Genomic DNA, 14,528 nt, shown 5'->3' with positions numbered 1-14,528 from the left:
TTACTCCAGCGTACATCTAAACAAAAGTAATAATCTGCTACCTTACCTAATAATGCTGCTAGTAATAATGAAGTCACATGCACCTGTTTGTTCGTGCACTGGCTGTAACCTGTGGTTTTTGTGCCAGGTATCTCTAGTCCATGGTCTAGACAGTTAACAAACACTGTAATTATAGTAAGCTGTTGCATCCCTATAAATATTAGGTTGTTTATCTAATTAGTCTCTGCTGCCTGCAAAGGGAATAAGCATTCTGTACACAGTAATGGTGATACCCAGAGGTTAGAGTAACTCCAGGGTGCAAGAAGGAGCATAGTGAACTGCAGATCTGAGAAGAGTATAACTTGCTCCCTACTGTTTCCCCACCCGCCTCATCTCCCTCGCATGTGTTGGGAAGGAGCGAGGGCATGATCCTATCCAATCCTGCTCAGACATGCCCCATCTGGCCCAGCTAATGCTATTGGCATGGCTGGAGATTCTCACCCTCTGTTCTCCAGTGTAAGCAGCCAATTTCTTCTAAGGAAGCAGTTTGTTTTGTCTTCTCATAAGGGGCCACACTTAATTTGGGCCATATTGATCTGGGTCTTGCCTCTAAGAAAAAGAAGGGGTGGATACCTGGTGGGGGTAGATACCAGGGGAACCCACAGCCAAGGGGGGTGGAAAGGCTGCTCAAGGTGCCACAGCGGATGGGGGGAGCCACCTGCCTATATGATGCTGGGGGAGCTTGCAGCTAGGGAGGTGAGCAGGGGGAAATGTGGCCCTTGCTAGTGCAGCCCCCACAGTGTTTGGCCCCTGGCCACTAAAAAGTTGTACAGCCGTGGTGTATCCTGACAGCTCCTTTACAGTTTTTTCTTTTGGCTGCTCCCAGAATTTACTTGGCACAGCAAAGAACAGAGCACATTTAATCCTCCAATTTCAAGCAACAGTAGGATTGCATTAGGAGGAGCATTGCCAGCAGATCGAGAGAAGTGATTCTTCCCCTCTGTTTGGCACTGATGAGGCCACATCTGGAGTACTGTATCTCATTTTGGGCCAACCACTACAGAAAGGATGTGGACAAATGGGAGAGAGTCCAGTGGAGGGCAACAAGAATGATTCGGGGGCTGGGGGACATGGCTGGTGAAGAGAGGCTGAGGGAACTGGGCTTATTTAGTCTGGAGAAAAGACTGAGAGGGGATTTAATAGCAGCCTTCAACTACCTGGAGCGGGGTTCAAAGCATGACAGAGCTGGACTGTTCTTGGTGGTGGCAGATGGCAGAACAAGGAGCAATGGGCTCAAGTTGCAGCAAGGGAAGTTTAAGTTAGATATTAGGAAGAACTTTCTCACGGGGAGGGTAGTAAAACACTGGAACAGGTTACCCAGAGAGGTGGTGCAATCTCCATCCTTGTAGGTTTTCAAGACCCGGCTGGACAAAGCTTTGCCTGGGATGATGTAGTTGGGGCTGGTCCTGCTTTGAGCAGGGGGTTGGACTAGATTGACCCCCTGAGGTCCCTTCCAGCCCTCATTTTCTATGATTCTATACTGTTATTATAGATATGAGCAGCCAGAGGGTTAGAAAGTCTGAATCTCATGTTTTACTTCCCCGAAGGCAAAACTTCAGTATGTTAAGAAATCAGCCTATATTCTTACTTGTACTTGTTTGATTCTGCTTGCCTTTGTGTACATACACTGAGTGTGTAAGTTTGAATGCATGTGTTGTAGATGCATATATAAGCATGTGTGTAAATGATTGGATTGCTTTTTAAAATGGTTCAGCTGCCATTGCAAACACGTTGGTTTGGCTAGCCTTTATCCGCAACAAACCTTCATATCAAACAATATATGTATACTTAATTAGCCAGCCCTGGTTTAAATTCTTCATGGTATTTACTGATTTCAGAGCACTGACTATTTTGTCACAATCCAGTACGTTATTTTACAGCTGGCCTCTATCACTGCTGGTAGGTAACTATGTGATATATAACTTGCAAGCAGTCCTGCTGTTTGTTACTGGCAATTAATTTCTCTGGTGCCTTTCTTCCATTCAGACTAGGCCTTTATGTTCTAAATCCAGCTATTCTAATACTCCCCACTTCTGCTGTGTAGAAAAGACTCAGACTGACAGATTATCGCAGGGCAGTTAAGCATGTAATTGCTCAAATGAGTTAAAATCCCTTCAAATATCTGTCTTTGTACCTCATCACACCACTTCATGGACTCAAATATTTGACAATTGATGAAGATAAACTAAAGGGATCTTCATTAGCTACCAACCACCGTGACAAGCTTCTTTCAGCTAAAGGCTGGTGAATTTTGGGACTTATTATCTACTTAAAAACTGCAGGAAAGCAGAAAAATACTTCAGTGTACTTTAGACTAGAGAAAACTAGAAGCTTACATGGTAGTTAGGGTCAAACAAAACCTTGGTTTGCTAATCTAGAGCCGTGCTTGTCAAAAGCGTGTGGAAAAGTACTCGTGGAATCATACTGAATACAAACATAAAGGGAATATTTTGAGGTTCAGATGGCGACCGTCATTAAAACAGGGCTCGTGGTAAATGCTGAGAATGTATTCATTACATCAGAGGGTAACAGAGGTCTGTTTGCCAAATGAATCCTCTCTCTGGCACATAGCAGCTACGCTGGTATGAAATAATAACCAGTTGCCAGCACTTAGCTCTGATTTTGTGTGATGTGTCTATGTTTTGTCGAGTGGCATCGGAAACCCCTGCACATGGTCAGGGTTTGGACTGAAATGTGAAGAATTAGCATAGATGAACTTTGAAGGTGTGTCAAGCCTCTCAGTGTTTTGACACCCCCGCCAGCTGATGGATAAGGACTTAAGACTCCATTGATGGTAACTGGTTGTGTGGTGGACATCAGAGTGGTGCCAAAATAATTGGATGAAAGCAGGGCCCAACTGAGGTCAACGGGGCCAGAATTTCATCCATTGTTGGAAACAATCCTGGCCCTGTGAAACGTGTGAGTACAGATATATAATTAATACAGGCACACACACACGATGAGGCACACACATAGGTACGTGGGCATATGTGTGGGTGTATTTATGCATGTGTATACTCTGCTTTTCTCTCTTCCCTGCTAAAATGAAAGATGCTTTGGTAAAGGGATGACTATTCCATCCTGTCGAAACTGTTCAGACTTCACCATTTTTATCAGTGACCCAGGGGTCAGCTCATACCATTATCCAGTGACACTAGCTAGTTAGGGATATAGATTCTCATACCAGAAAATATATTTTTCAATTATTTTGTTACTTTCTCCCAAGAACAGCAAGACGCTTCAAAACCCAGAACTGGCGTCTAACATACTCTCTTTAGGGATAGCTGGGATCATTCCAACTCTTGCTAGAAAAATACCACCTCCAAGATGCTATACCACAGCTGTCTTCAGATGAAAATGCTGCAATGGCCAGGAATTGTCCTTATTCATTGTTTCATACCAGTGTGGACTGTTATATTAAACTGGTGGTTTTCAGTCTGGGGTTTGCAGACCCCTGGGGAGCAGCAGATTATGTCAAAGGGGTCCATGAAAGATGACTCCATTCAAAATTTCCCAAAGTGTCCGCACCTCGTCCAAATTTTTTAGGGGTCTGCAAATGAAAGAAGGTTGAAAACCTCCACGGTAGACAATGGAAGCAACAACAGCCTGTGTTGGCTGTGTGTGGGAGCACGTGCTGACTCGCTTCCTACTCAAGCTAGTCGAGGAGTTGTGTTTGTTAGTTCAAGCATTGCCACTGAAGGACCAGGCGTCCACTCTTCACGTGCATTGAGAGAGAGGGGTGTGACTATTAGTCTGACGTTGTGTCACATCTGTTGTCTACAGCGTAATCATCATTTATCACTGTTGGGTGGTAAATCTGTTGGTTTCCTAGGGATTCTTGCTGGTGCCTGATTCAATGTAGAAAGGCATAGCATGGCCACAATAATGTGCTGAGAGCGGAGCATCACTAGGACAATGCATTTTTGTGTGTGAAGAGGCCAGATTCTTCTGCCCACCGAGGGGACATCATACAAAAAAAACTCCACATTATTAATGTGTAAAACTGGCCGGTTGTTTCATTTAATAGTCTAGAGGAAAAGCCACTGGACTAATAGTCCGAATGAAGGTTTTATTTCTGGCTCAGCGAATGACAAGCTTTATCACTTGAGCCAGTCATTCCTTCTCTTTGGCTATTTTCCCCTTCGCCCCTCGACGAGTTAAACTCGATAAAGACTCCATTTTTTTAGATGCTATATAAACACACAGTCCCTTCCCTAGAGAACTTGGAGGCTGTCTCTATTGAGGTTTTATGCTGTTGCTAGTTCTTGTAGCACTTGAGCTGATCTCTGTTGAGGTCTCTGAGCACTAGAGATTTAAAAAAAGTGCAGGGGGATATTGGAGTGTGCAAAACTGTAGGTGGAGTGGAGTACACCTGGGGGCAAGTCATCAGTATAGGGCACTGTCCATGGATCTGCAAATGCCAAAGACAAATGACATACCTACTGTCTCATGTTGTTTAAATGGGCATTTTCCTAGAAGTCAACCAAGTTGTGTGCATTGACTCCAGCAGATATCTTGGCTCATTGCATCTTACTCCAAAAATCTCTACTTACAAGGCAACAACTTAAATTTTCAAATGTGTTTGCTAAAAACATTGAACTTTTTCCAAATGACCCCCCCCCCCCAGTCCCTTTCATTCATACTTAAGTCCTTATTTAATAATCATGGTTTGTTTTTTTCTGTTTTCAGCATTTTGGGTCCTGCTGTCCCTCAGAGAGCTGGAAATGGCCAGTGGAAAGTTATCCATTTGTTTTGCTCCCTTGTGTTGACTCCAACCTTGAAGTACTCTAAAGGAAGAACCGTGCTTCATTGCCTCTGCTCCTAGTAAGTTGATCTTTAAGCTTTCCCCTGAAGTTAATCACACTTGCTCTTATGAGTAAAGATGTTTTTAACATGAAACAATACTCCACTGGGATTTGACAAACTATATTTTAATTGTAATTGATTTATAGTAAAAGATGAAATGAGTTAATTAGGCCGCTATCAGAATCAGCAGCAAGGGAAATATTCCATACAGCTAGCAGATAGCAGGTAAGAGATGAGAGATTTTTAAAGGGGAGAGGACACTGGCATTTTTTTTTACTTCCCAGGACTGACCTCAGTAATGAAAATATTATACCTCCAGCTTCTACACAAATGGAGCATGTGGGTTTCCTGTAGTACGCAATCTGGTAGTAGATGAATCCAGTCCAAAGAGATTTAACTGGATCTGTCTTACCGGCACTTCATTATAGTACATTTATGGCATAGACATTTTGTGGCGCGTCTGAAAAATAGAGAATGTTTCCTGTTCAAAGTTGCTTGTGAGTGGTATTGTACAGTGTTCAGGCAAGGTCCAATTCTGTACATTTTACATAATGTATTAGTGTGTCATGAGATCACTTATCTAAGTGCTACTGAATGCAAGGTTTGAGACTCAGTCTTTGCTATTGGAATAACTTCTGGTCCTATGGACATGTTCCATCCAGAGCTGTTACAAGGTCAAGTTTTATGCAACCTGACAGTGGCATGAACTCTTCCATCATGATGGCTGTAATTTGGTCCTGGTAAAGTTTAGCAAGAATTCAGTTGTCAGGGTAGAGATATAAAGGGTTACTTTGCTATCATAAAAAAAATGTCTAATGAAGATAAAGTCATGGACTGTATTAGGAGTCAGACGCATGCATATTTGGTAACGACCAAACCACTCTAAAACTCCGACCTTATCCTCATTCTCTGGGGACATGTAATGTATCCATAAGACTCTCAGCATTTCTAGGATAAATTTAATCTCCAAGGTTTCTAGTATAAGCACAATATTACTTGCTCCTGTTTGAAATGTGACTTAAGTTCATCACCTACAAGTGACACTTGTTTTTTAACTGGTAAAATTCTTTTGTGACATTATTTCCAAGGGAGGCACAATGCTTACAGACTGCTTCATGAATTTTTGTCCTGTGTCTGTCTTGCTGAAACTTTTTAAACCCATAAAATTCTCGAGTCAAGTCTCACAAATCTCAAGTAAACAGCTATCAGGATCCTGTGCCTGGAATCACGAAAAATGAGTAAACTCTGTGATATCAGGACCCATATGAGATCTTTCCTTCCAGTTTCCCTGGCCTTTGTGGAAGCCTCTCCACAAAGGCCTCAGAACCACATATGGAGAATGCACGTGATAGAGGATCACCATTTTCTACCAGTATGATCAAGCTTTTGTTGAACTTGCATCCCTTCCTACCTGTTCTGTGAAAATCCTTAGGGATGCTCACATACCATGATGACAAGTTTGATTCAAGAACCGGAATAGGTTCAGAGAGAACATTTTAGAACATCAGAATAACTGTCTTTCCCTTTCTAAGATGCCTAGATAATTGGGGTCCTGATGTTATAAGATCGGATGTAAAAGCAGGGTGGTAAAGCAAGTCAGCATCTGCATAGCCTTCAAAATGAGATAGAAAGTTTTCTCAGATTGTAGAATTACCTTCAATAAGAAATAACATCCACATACTAGATCAGTCTTGCTTCTCAGGAATGAATCTGGATCATATTATTAACATGTAGCATAAGATGTGAAAATGTTTTGTGATCAAGTAGCAGTAAAAGGCCTACTCTGTTTAGGAAATGTTCGTTTGGACTCTCCGAATGACTGTAATCTACATGGGCTGTGCTGTCACAAAACCAGAATAATGGATGATATGCTCATGCTGGACCTCAAACAATGAGTAGGAAAGCAATGCTGACAGAATTAAATGTAAGCCACAGTATTTCACTTCTGTCCTGCTCATCCTTTGCCAGGGTCCTTTTCTCTGTTACTATCCTCCTCCGCCTGCGGCATGACAGGTGAGGTCAGATGCAAGACAGTCAATACAGTTTCTCATGTATATTTCAAAGAACAATTAACCTTGAGAGAGTTAGATATTCCCTTGTCTATAACAATAGCGCAACACACTAAATGTGAGCGGATTATAGGTAGATTCTTGATGGTGGAGAGCAGCTCAGATGTTAATGGGTATGTCATATTAAGATCTTCTTCCTTTATAGGTTAGGCCTTCCAAAAAAAAAAAAGAAAGAAAAGAAAAGGGGGGGGGAGGGTCATCAAATTTGTGGCAGGTTATGCTGTCAGTTATAGTGAATTATTATTTATTTTAAAGTAGCACCCAGTGGCGCATAATCCTTTTGGATAAATAAAAAGATGAGGTCCTTGACATGAGGGGGTCACAACCAAACTTACATGAATGACAAATATCCAATGAAAGTATGAGGAGAACAAGGGCAAGCGGTAGGAGAGAGAGGAATATGAACCAAAACCAAGCACGTTGTTCACATTTGTAATGGTATGTACTTAAAGTGTTGAGCGGTTGGGTATATTCCATAAACTGATATATTTCAGAGAAAGTTGAGTTCCAATGAATTTGCATTTTCAAATGAAAAAAAGAACCTAATGGAAAAATTCCCGTCCTGACTTATTTCTCAGTGACTTGTGCCCATTCATTACTGACATGCTTTTGATAATCCATGTTTTTGATCTGGTCTGAATGCTTTGCTGGATCAGAGGCTACATGAAGTCAAAGTGAGACTTGTGCTCTGTAAGATATAGGGGTGTATTGAAAGCCCCACCTGGACTTGGAGCCTGTTGAGCATTCATGATAGAATTGTATCCATTTACATTTTTTCCCAATGAAACATTTTCATTCCAAGACTGTAATAAGTAGAAGTGCAACTAGTTATGAAGTATTGCAGAGAAAAACAGTTGTAATAATTATTGCCTAATTTTTCCTTAACAGAAATACACAGGGAATATTAAAATAGGGTATGTTGTTGAGCATTAAAAAACATTCTCCTCCTCAGGTGCGTAGACTTGAGTGTGTGCATGTGAAAAGCATTTTATATGCAGAAAGGATCACAGGAAAGTAGCAGAATGGAAATTACTTTTTCATATCTGTTAGAAAGAAACCCCTGTAGACGCTGATATCCTTGCAAGGACTCATCTTCACCTTCTATAAGGACTGCACTCATCTAGTTATTTTAAATTGGTTGCAAAACACAATTATACATAAAGAAACACAGTAAAGAGCTCTATCAAATGCACTAGAGCAGTAAATACTGTTTTCAATTAAACATTAATCCAAAGGATACTGTTTCACTGTCCAAGACCTTTAACAGATTTATTTTTAAGCAAACATGTTTTAATTACTAAATTTCATTTGCTGGGTTTGAAAGTTTGTTCTTTTAATGAAGAAGATGCTTTAAAATTACACCCTGTAGCAACTCACATAGGGTCTCATCCTGCATTGCATTAAGTACCTGAGACTCCTTTGGAGTCGATCCTTTCCGGTGCAAGTGATGATCAGGTCCAGAACTGGTCTATTTATTAAATAAAGACACTGGGGCCAAAGCCTCATCTTGGGGGAAAAGGGTGTAGTTCCATTAACCTGAATGTATGATGTTCGCTGCTTTACAACAGATGGGGCTCTTTAAGACAGTATACTTTACTGTCTTAAGATGTAGCCTGAGGCTGATAAATATTGAAAATGTACATTGCTGTGTATTAGCTTCAGATCTAGCAACAAATTCACTATATTTGGGAAAATCTCTCTTTTTTGCTTTATGTTTTACTAGTATTGTTGCAGTACTAGTTAATCCTATATAATTAGTCAATTAAACAGCTGCCACATAATGACATCCTGTTGTAAACTAGGTAGGAAAAAGTGAGACAAGTGAGAAGAGAGTTCTGATTACCTGTGAGAATTGAGTTCTAATTCACGTCGACACCGTTCCCCTTATAGGATTTGGTAACAGGAAGTTGAAAAGTAGCCAAGAACTAATCACCTATTCAATTTACATCAATCAGATTTGGACAAGTTGGTGTGAAATTTCGTGTTGGTCCAAGGCATCTTCAGTCCACCTGGCCGGTGTTCGTGTGGCAGGTAATCCATATGGATACTGACTTTGTCAATATTATGGGGTAATCAATAAGCACTCAAATAATAATAGGTGGCCCTTTGGGCTCTGGAGTAACAGAAACTAATGCTGATTAGTTAAACAATTTTTTTTTCCCATCTTCTCCCCTCTTGATGGGAAAGTAAAGTAAAGTTAGCTAACTAGAGAAGACCATCTAGAACATCAGCAGCCTAAAGTGACTTTTTAAGGGAGAAAATCAGCCACTGAAGACATGGAATATTATATCAATGTGAGTTTAAGATAAATGTTAGGGCTGACAGGTCTTTATTCCTTGTCCACCACTTGGACTTTGACTGATTCTTCTCTTGGGGCTCATCTACACAAGATGCTACGGTGCCGTAGTGACATGCTATGGCTACATAGATGCAAAAAATAACCATGTGCATCTGGCACAGCGCAGTATGTGCTGTTACTGTGCTGTCTTTGGGTAGTTCCAAAAGGAAGTACTAAATGACGGTGCAGTAGCAAAGGCTCCATACCACCACATGTAGATGCATCCTTGGTCTGCCAAATTCAAAATATACTCCTTCCCTGGATGTCACTGTGTATGTAATAGCAGAAATTGAGGCAGGGCACTTTTACACATGCTCTGTAGTGGGGGGATGACAATGCTTTAATTAGAGAGTCACTCTAATTAAAGTGCTGCAGCATGTCCTTCAATGAGTTTTAGTTAAAGTGCCGCCACCCCCATTTTGAAGCACGGGGACAATGATACACGAGGCATGGGAGGCTGATGGAGCATGGTAATTGCCACACTCCGGCAAACTCAATTAATCGAGTCTGCTCCAATAAACCGTAATTACAGCAAGTTGGAGCAGCCTCTGTGCTCATGTACAGGCACCAGCTGTCTCAGTTCCTGAATGCTATCTTGTAGCACTTTAGACCAGCTTGGTGCATCCTAGGAGTGTCCGTGGAGGGAGCAGCTGGAGTAGCTAGTGTGCTGAAAATTTGTACTATAGCTCACTGTGCACAAACTTCCTCAGATAGACAAATGTGAAGATCAGTGGTTTTTCACCATTTTAGACTCAAGAAAATGCCTGCTTTTAGCTTTCACTTCTTTCTTGACAGCTATGGATCCCTATTTGAAATCTCTGGGTTTGCCCTGTGAATCATGTGTAGGTGTTCATAAAGCAAACAGTGCTAATACTGCCTGGCCCCTCATGGATCCCTTGAAAGGATCGTATAGCATCCTGGTTGAGAATCACCATTGCAGAAGGTTTTCAGGTGGCAAGACTGATTTCCCAGGGTGGCTTCATTTCCAGTATATTTTTTCTCCTTCAACTGTGCAGTTATAACCACTGGATTTCCACCCTTAAGTCAGGTGGTTGTGTCCTGATTTACCTCCATATTTTTTATGTCAGTAGAAAATGTGAATGCACATTTTGTGTACCTAACTCCATGTGAGAAAGGGAATCCACGCTTCCAGGCCACTGGAATATTGATCTTAGAACATCTTGTTTTGAATAATTTTCCTAGATTTTCCACCACAAACTGCAGTTGTTCCTATTCCTTTGTAAAAGTATGGATAATGATGCTGTAATTTGCGCATTCATTTACACCAACGGGCCCCCTTACATCTAAAGGGATGAGTGGCATAAAAATACTTAGAAAAGAACTAATAATGCAGAAACTAGTCAAACTGCATCTAGCATTTCCCAATATTCTCCTTTCTTTGGGACTGTTATTTGTGTTGTTTTGAACAAAAAAAAAAATACAACATCTGGGAGGTATGTTATTTAGAACAGGTGGTTAGCCAAAGAGGTCAGCTTTTTCTAAAAAGTATATGGAATTTAAGGAATTCATTGTAAAAAGCAGTCATACTTTTTCTTAGCAAATTTCTGTTTATTACTGTGTTTACCATATGTTAAGTGCACGTTACACAACCCATGAATCTATCACTTAAAAACTTTTCCAAACTAAAAGACTTTTAGAGTGACAATTAGAATATGGTTAAACTGAAGAAAATGTAAATGGTGAAGGGAATTAGAGTGTAGGTAACTAGTCTAGAACAATCCACTGATCAGGTAAGCCCTTCTGTGCCGACCCAAAGATTATATGATTTTTTCATAGTTCCACTCCCCAAAAGAGTTCTTGAGCTCAGCCAGGAAAGAATCATGCTTCTAGCTCAAGTACCGTAATTCCCAGTTTCCACCATGATGGCAGATGTTACATATAAGCTTGCTGGGTTTGCTTTGAGTCTGTGGTTGCAAAGTGCTGAGTACCCTCAGTTCTTATTAGCTCAGAGAGGTTCAAAGCACCAAGACATGAATTGGCAGTTTGCATAAGAGAGAAGGCATGTTAAGTCTGAGATATCCTCATGCTAGAAGATAGGCTGGCAATTCAGGCCAACCTGGACAGGCTCGCAAGGTGGGCAGATCAAAACCTGGTGAAACATGGAGAAATGCAAGGAGCTCCACCAGGAGAGAAAAAACACACATCATACTTACAGGCTCAGCAGTGCTACACTCACTAGCACCACGACTGAAAGAGAATGGAGGTCATGACTGACCACAAGATGAACATGAGCCACCAGTGCTGTGCCGCAGGTGGCATAGCAAATAAAACTCTGCCTTGCATCTACCGATGCATCTGAAGCAAGATCCAAGAAGTTATCCTCCCGCTTTATTCGGCCTTGGTGAGGCTGCAGCTGGAGTACTGCATCTAATTCTGGGCTCCACAATTTAGAAAGGATGTGGAGAAGCTTGAGAGAGTCCAGAGGTGACGCACACACATGATTAGAGGTAAATAAGGAGAGGCTGAGAGGCACAGGACTTCAGCTTGGAGAAGCAAAGGCTCAGGGGTGACTTGGTGGCAGCCTATAAGTATATAAGAGGTGTGCATCAGGAACTGGGAGAACATCTGTTTACCAGGACACCCCAAGGGAAGACAAGGTGTAACAGTCACAAATTGCTGGAAGACCATTTTAGACTGGACATAAGGAAACACATCTTTACCATCCAAGTCTCCAGAGTCCGGAATAGATTCCCCCCAGAAGTGGTGCAAGCACCTACTCTGGATACCTTTAAGAAATGCTTGGATGCTCACCTTGCTGGGGTGATCTGACCTCCGCTGACTTCCTGCCCCTTAAGCAGGGGACTGGACCCGATGATCTCATGAGGTCTGTTCTGGCCATAATGTCTATGAAATTTATGAAGTAATAGGTTACGTTAGTGAACAGCTCAACTGTTCACTGAGAAAAATGATACACTGAAGGGCCTGAGTCAAAATAACTGAAATCAATGGAAAGTCTCATTGATGCTGAAGGGTCTTGGATCTATGCAGTCGGATCAGGCCACAGTGGGAAATATCTCACAGCTGCGCATGTCCCAAAATGCAGTGGAAACACATCATTTAGGTTCAGTATGATAGGATGATGCATGTGAAACTGATTCAAGATACCACAAAGTCATTTTTGCTGCTCCTTTCAGCATTTGATGCCACACTAAATTTGTCCCGTTCTATAATTTTCCCCTGAAACCACACCCGGTTTTGGTATGGCTCTTCCCCTTTGTGCCATTGAGCGTGCACATTTGGGTTGTACCATCAGAGGGATCCAGAAGGTGGTAAACTCTTGAACGGATGAGGTCATTTGACTTACTTTCAGGGTGTGAGTGTGCATAGTGCTTGAATGGGATTTGGCAGGAAGACTGTATCTTCCTGTTGAGTGATTGACAGGTAGGGTGTTGCGTGCAAGAGAATAGTAGCGTGTGCATAAACATTGGTAGGGTATGTACAGGCCTGTGATTGCTCAGGCTCCCAGCCCATAAAAGCCCATCTAGGAGAGAGAGAGAGTGGCTGAGGAGTGTGTCTCTGAGTTGAGTGTCTGGGCATGGTGAGCCTCGGCTGTTGGGTCCTTTGGTGCTGGGAAGATGTTGAGAGCTGGGGGCCGGCTAATGTATGTTTAGCATCTGTGGACCAGGGTCTCCTAGGAGAGCTGACATCCTGTGAGCAGTAAGGGTGGAAGCAGCTACAGAGGGCGCTCCCATGAACCCGGCAGTGAGTGGCCTTCAGAGGTTGGAAACATTCACATCTCAGAGCTGGGACCCAGCTGAAGCTGTGCAATGTTGACTGAATGTGCCTGAGAGGCTAGGATGTTTGAAGGGTGGTAGGGGGTGTGTGGAGACAGCTTGAGAAAGAACAGAAACAGAAATATGGCACACAAAACCAGTTTATATGTGTTACAGAACAGAAGTTCGCACACGGAGACTGTTTTAAAAATGGCAGATCCTAGTGTAAGATTTGCTCGTCCCACCAAAAGGTGAATGTGTGCTCTGTTCACTACCGAGCTAAACTGCACCGCTTACAGAAAACCACATCACTTGGATTGATCCCACCTCGGGCTTTTTGAATGTCTGTACCTAGCCAGGATGATTGCAACCTTATAGAGAGGGTTTGTCATTGAAATAGTGACCTCTGCTGGTTTATACTGAAGAAATGCTGCTCTAAATAAGGCCGAGTTTTCTAAGGTACCTGAGGTTGATGGCTAATTTCCATAAGTCAGTAAGGTTTGTGTGACGGCTCCATTAGAGTCTTTTGAAAACCTTTGCATCTCTGACTGTCCCCACCAACGGCACTTAGCTCATTTATAAGGAGTCTTCCAGACTTTGATTTGGTCTTTCTCAAATAAAGGTTTTTTTGGTCTTGGTCTATTTGGTCTTTCCCATGTGTTTCACATTGTACCAGATTGCTTTAGAAAGTTGAGGGAAGGGAGGGGAAAAAAAATCCACTTAACATCCGTAAACTAATTGCATCGAAACCTACAGTAGACAGCCAGAGTTCAGATAACACCTTTACCATAATCCAATAATGTCCAGCCACATTGGTTTTATAATGATTTTTGTTTCAGCTTGTTTCATTGTTCAGGATTATGACCTCAGGAACGCCAGTGCTTCACATAAAAGATTACTAGGGTAAAATTAAAACATGTAAGAAACTTGTTAAATGTTGTCAGGGTTTATAATTTAAAACTGCTATGTTATTAGATATTGGAATGGCACAAAAGGTAACTCATGCAGAGGTTTTAACCTCTGGCCCCATCTATACCAATTAAAGTATTATGTGTAATGAAATTTTAATCTCATATAATTAAACATGGTATTAATTTTGTAAAACTAGAAAGCCTTTTTAACCTGTATTAATCATCCTTTTTGAAGAAAATAAGTGTGTTTCTTACAAGTTGCATTGTTTCTGTTTTAATTAAAGGAATGAATTGAATTTCTATGTTTATACAGGTTCACAAAATATTATTTTTCCTCTCTACCTTTTAAAATTAGGTTAAATATCAAAAGCAAGCCTTTTTTAAAGTATGCATTGTTAAACAATGTGGCTTCCTCAGGATAGACTAATATTCTTTGCAGGTTTAATTAGCCAACAATGCCTTTATATTGTAAAATAGTAAATAATATCCTTAGAACTCTTCCCCATTCTCTTTTAAAGAATATCTTATCTTAACATGTATTAATGCCTTTTCACATTTACATTAACCTCTCTCATGTCATTCATTCATCTTTTAATAACAAAACACTTCTAGTGCATATTCACAAGGACTA

The sequence above is a fragment of the Alligator sinensis genome, unplaced genomic scaffold (assembly GCF_000455745.1).
Source record: "Alligator sinensis unplaced genomic scaffold, ASM45574v1 scaffold1004_1, whole genome shotgun sequence".
In the NCBI taxonomy this organism is placed as follows: Eukaryota; Metazoa; Chordata; order Crocodylia; family Alligatoridae; genus Alligator; species Alligator sinensis.
This window is presented reverse-complemented; position numbering follows the sequence as displayed.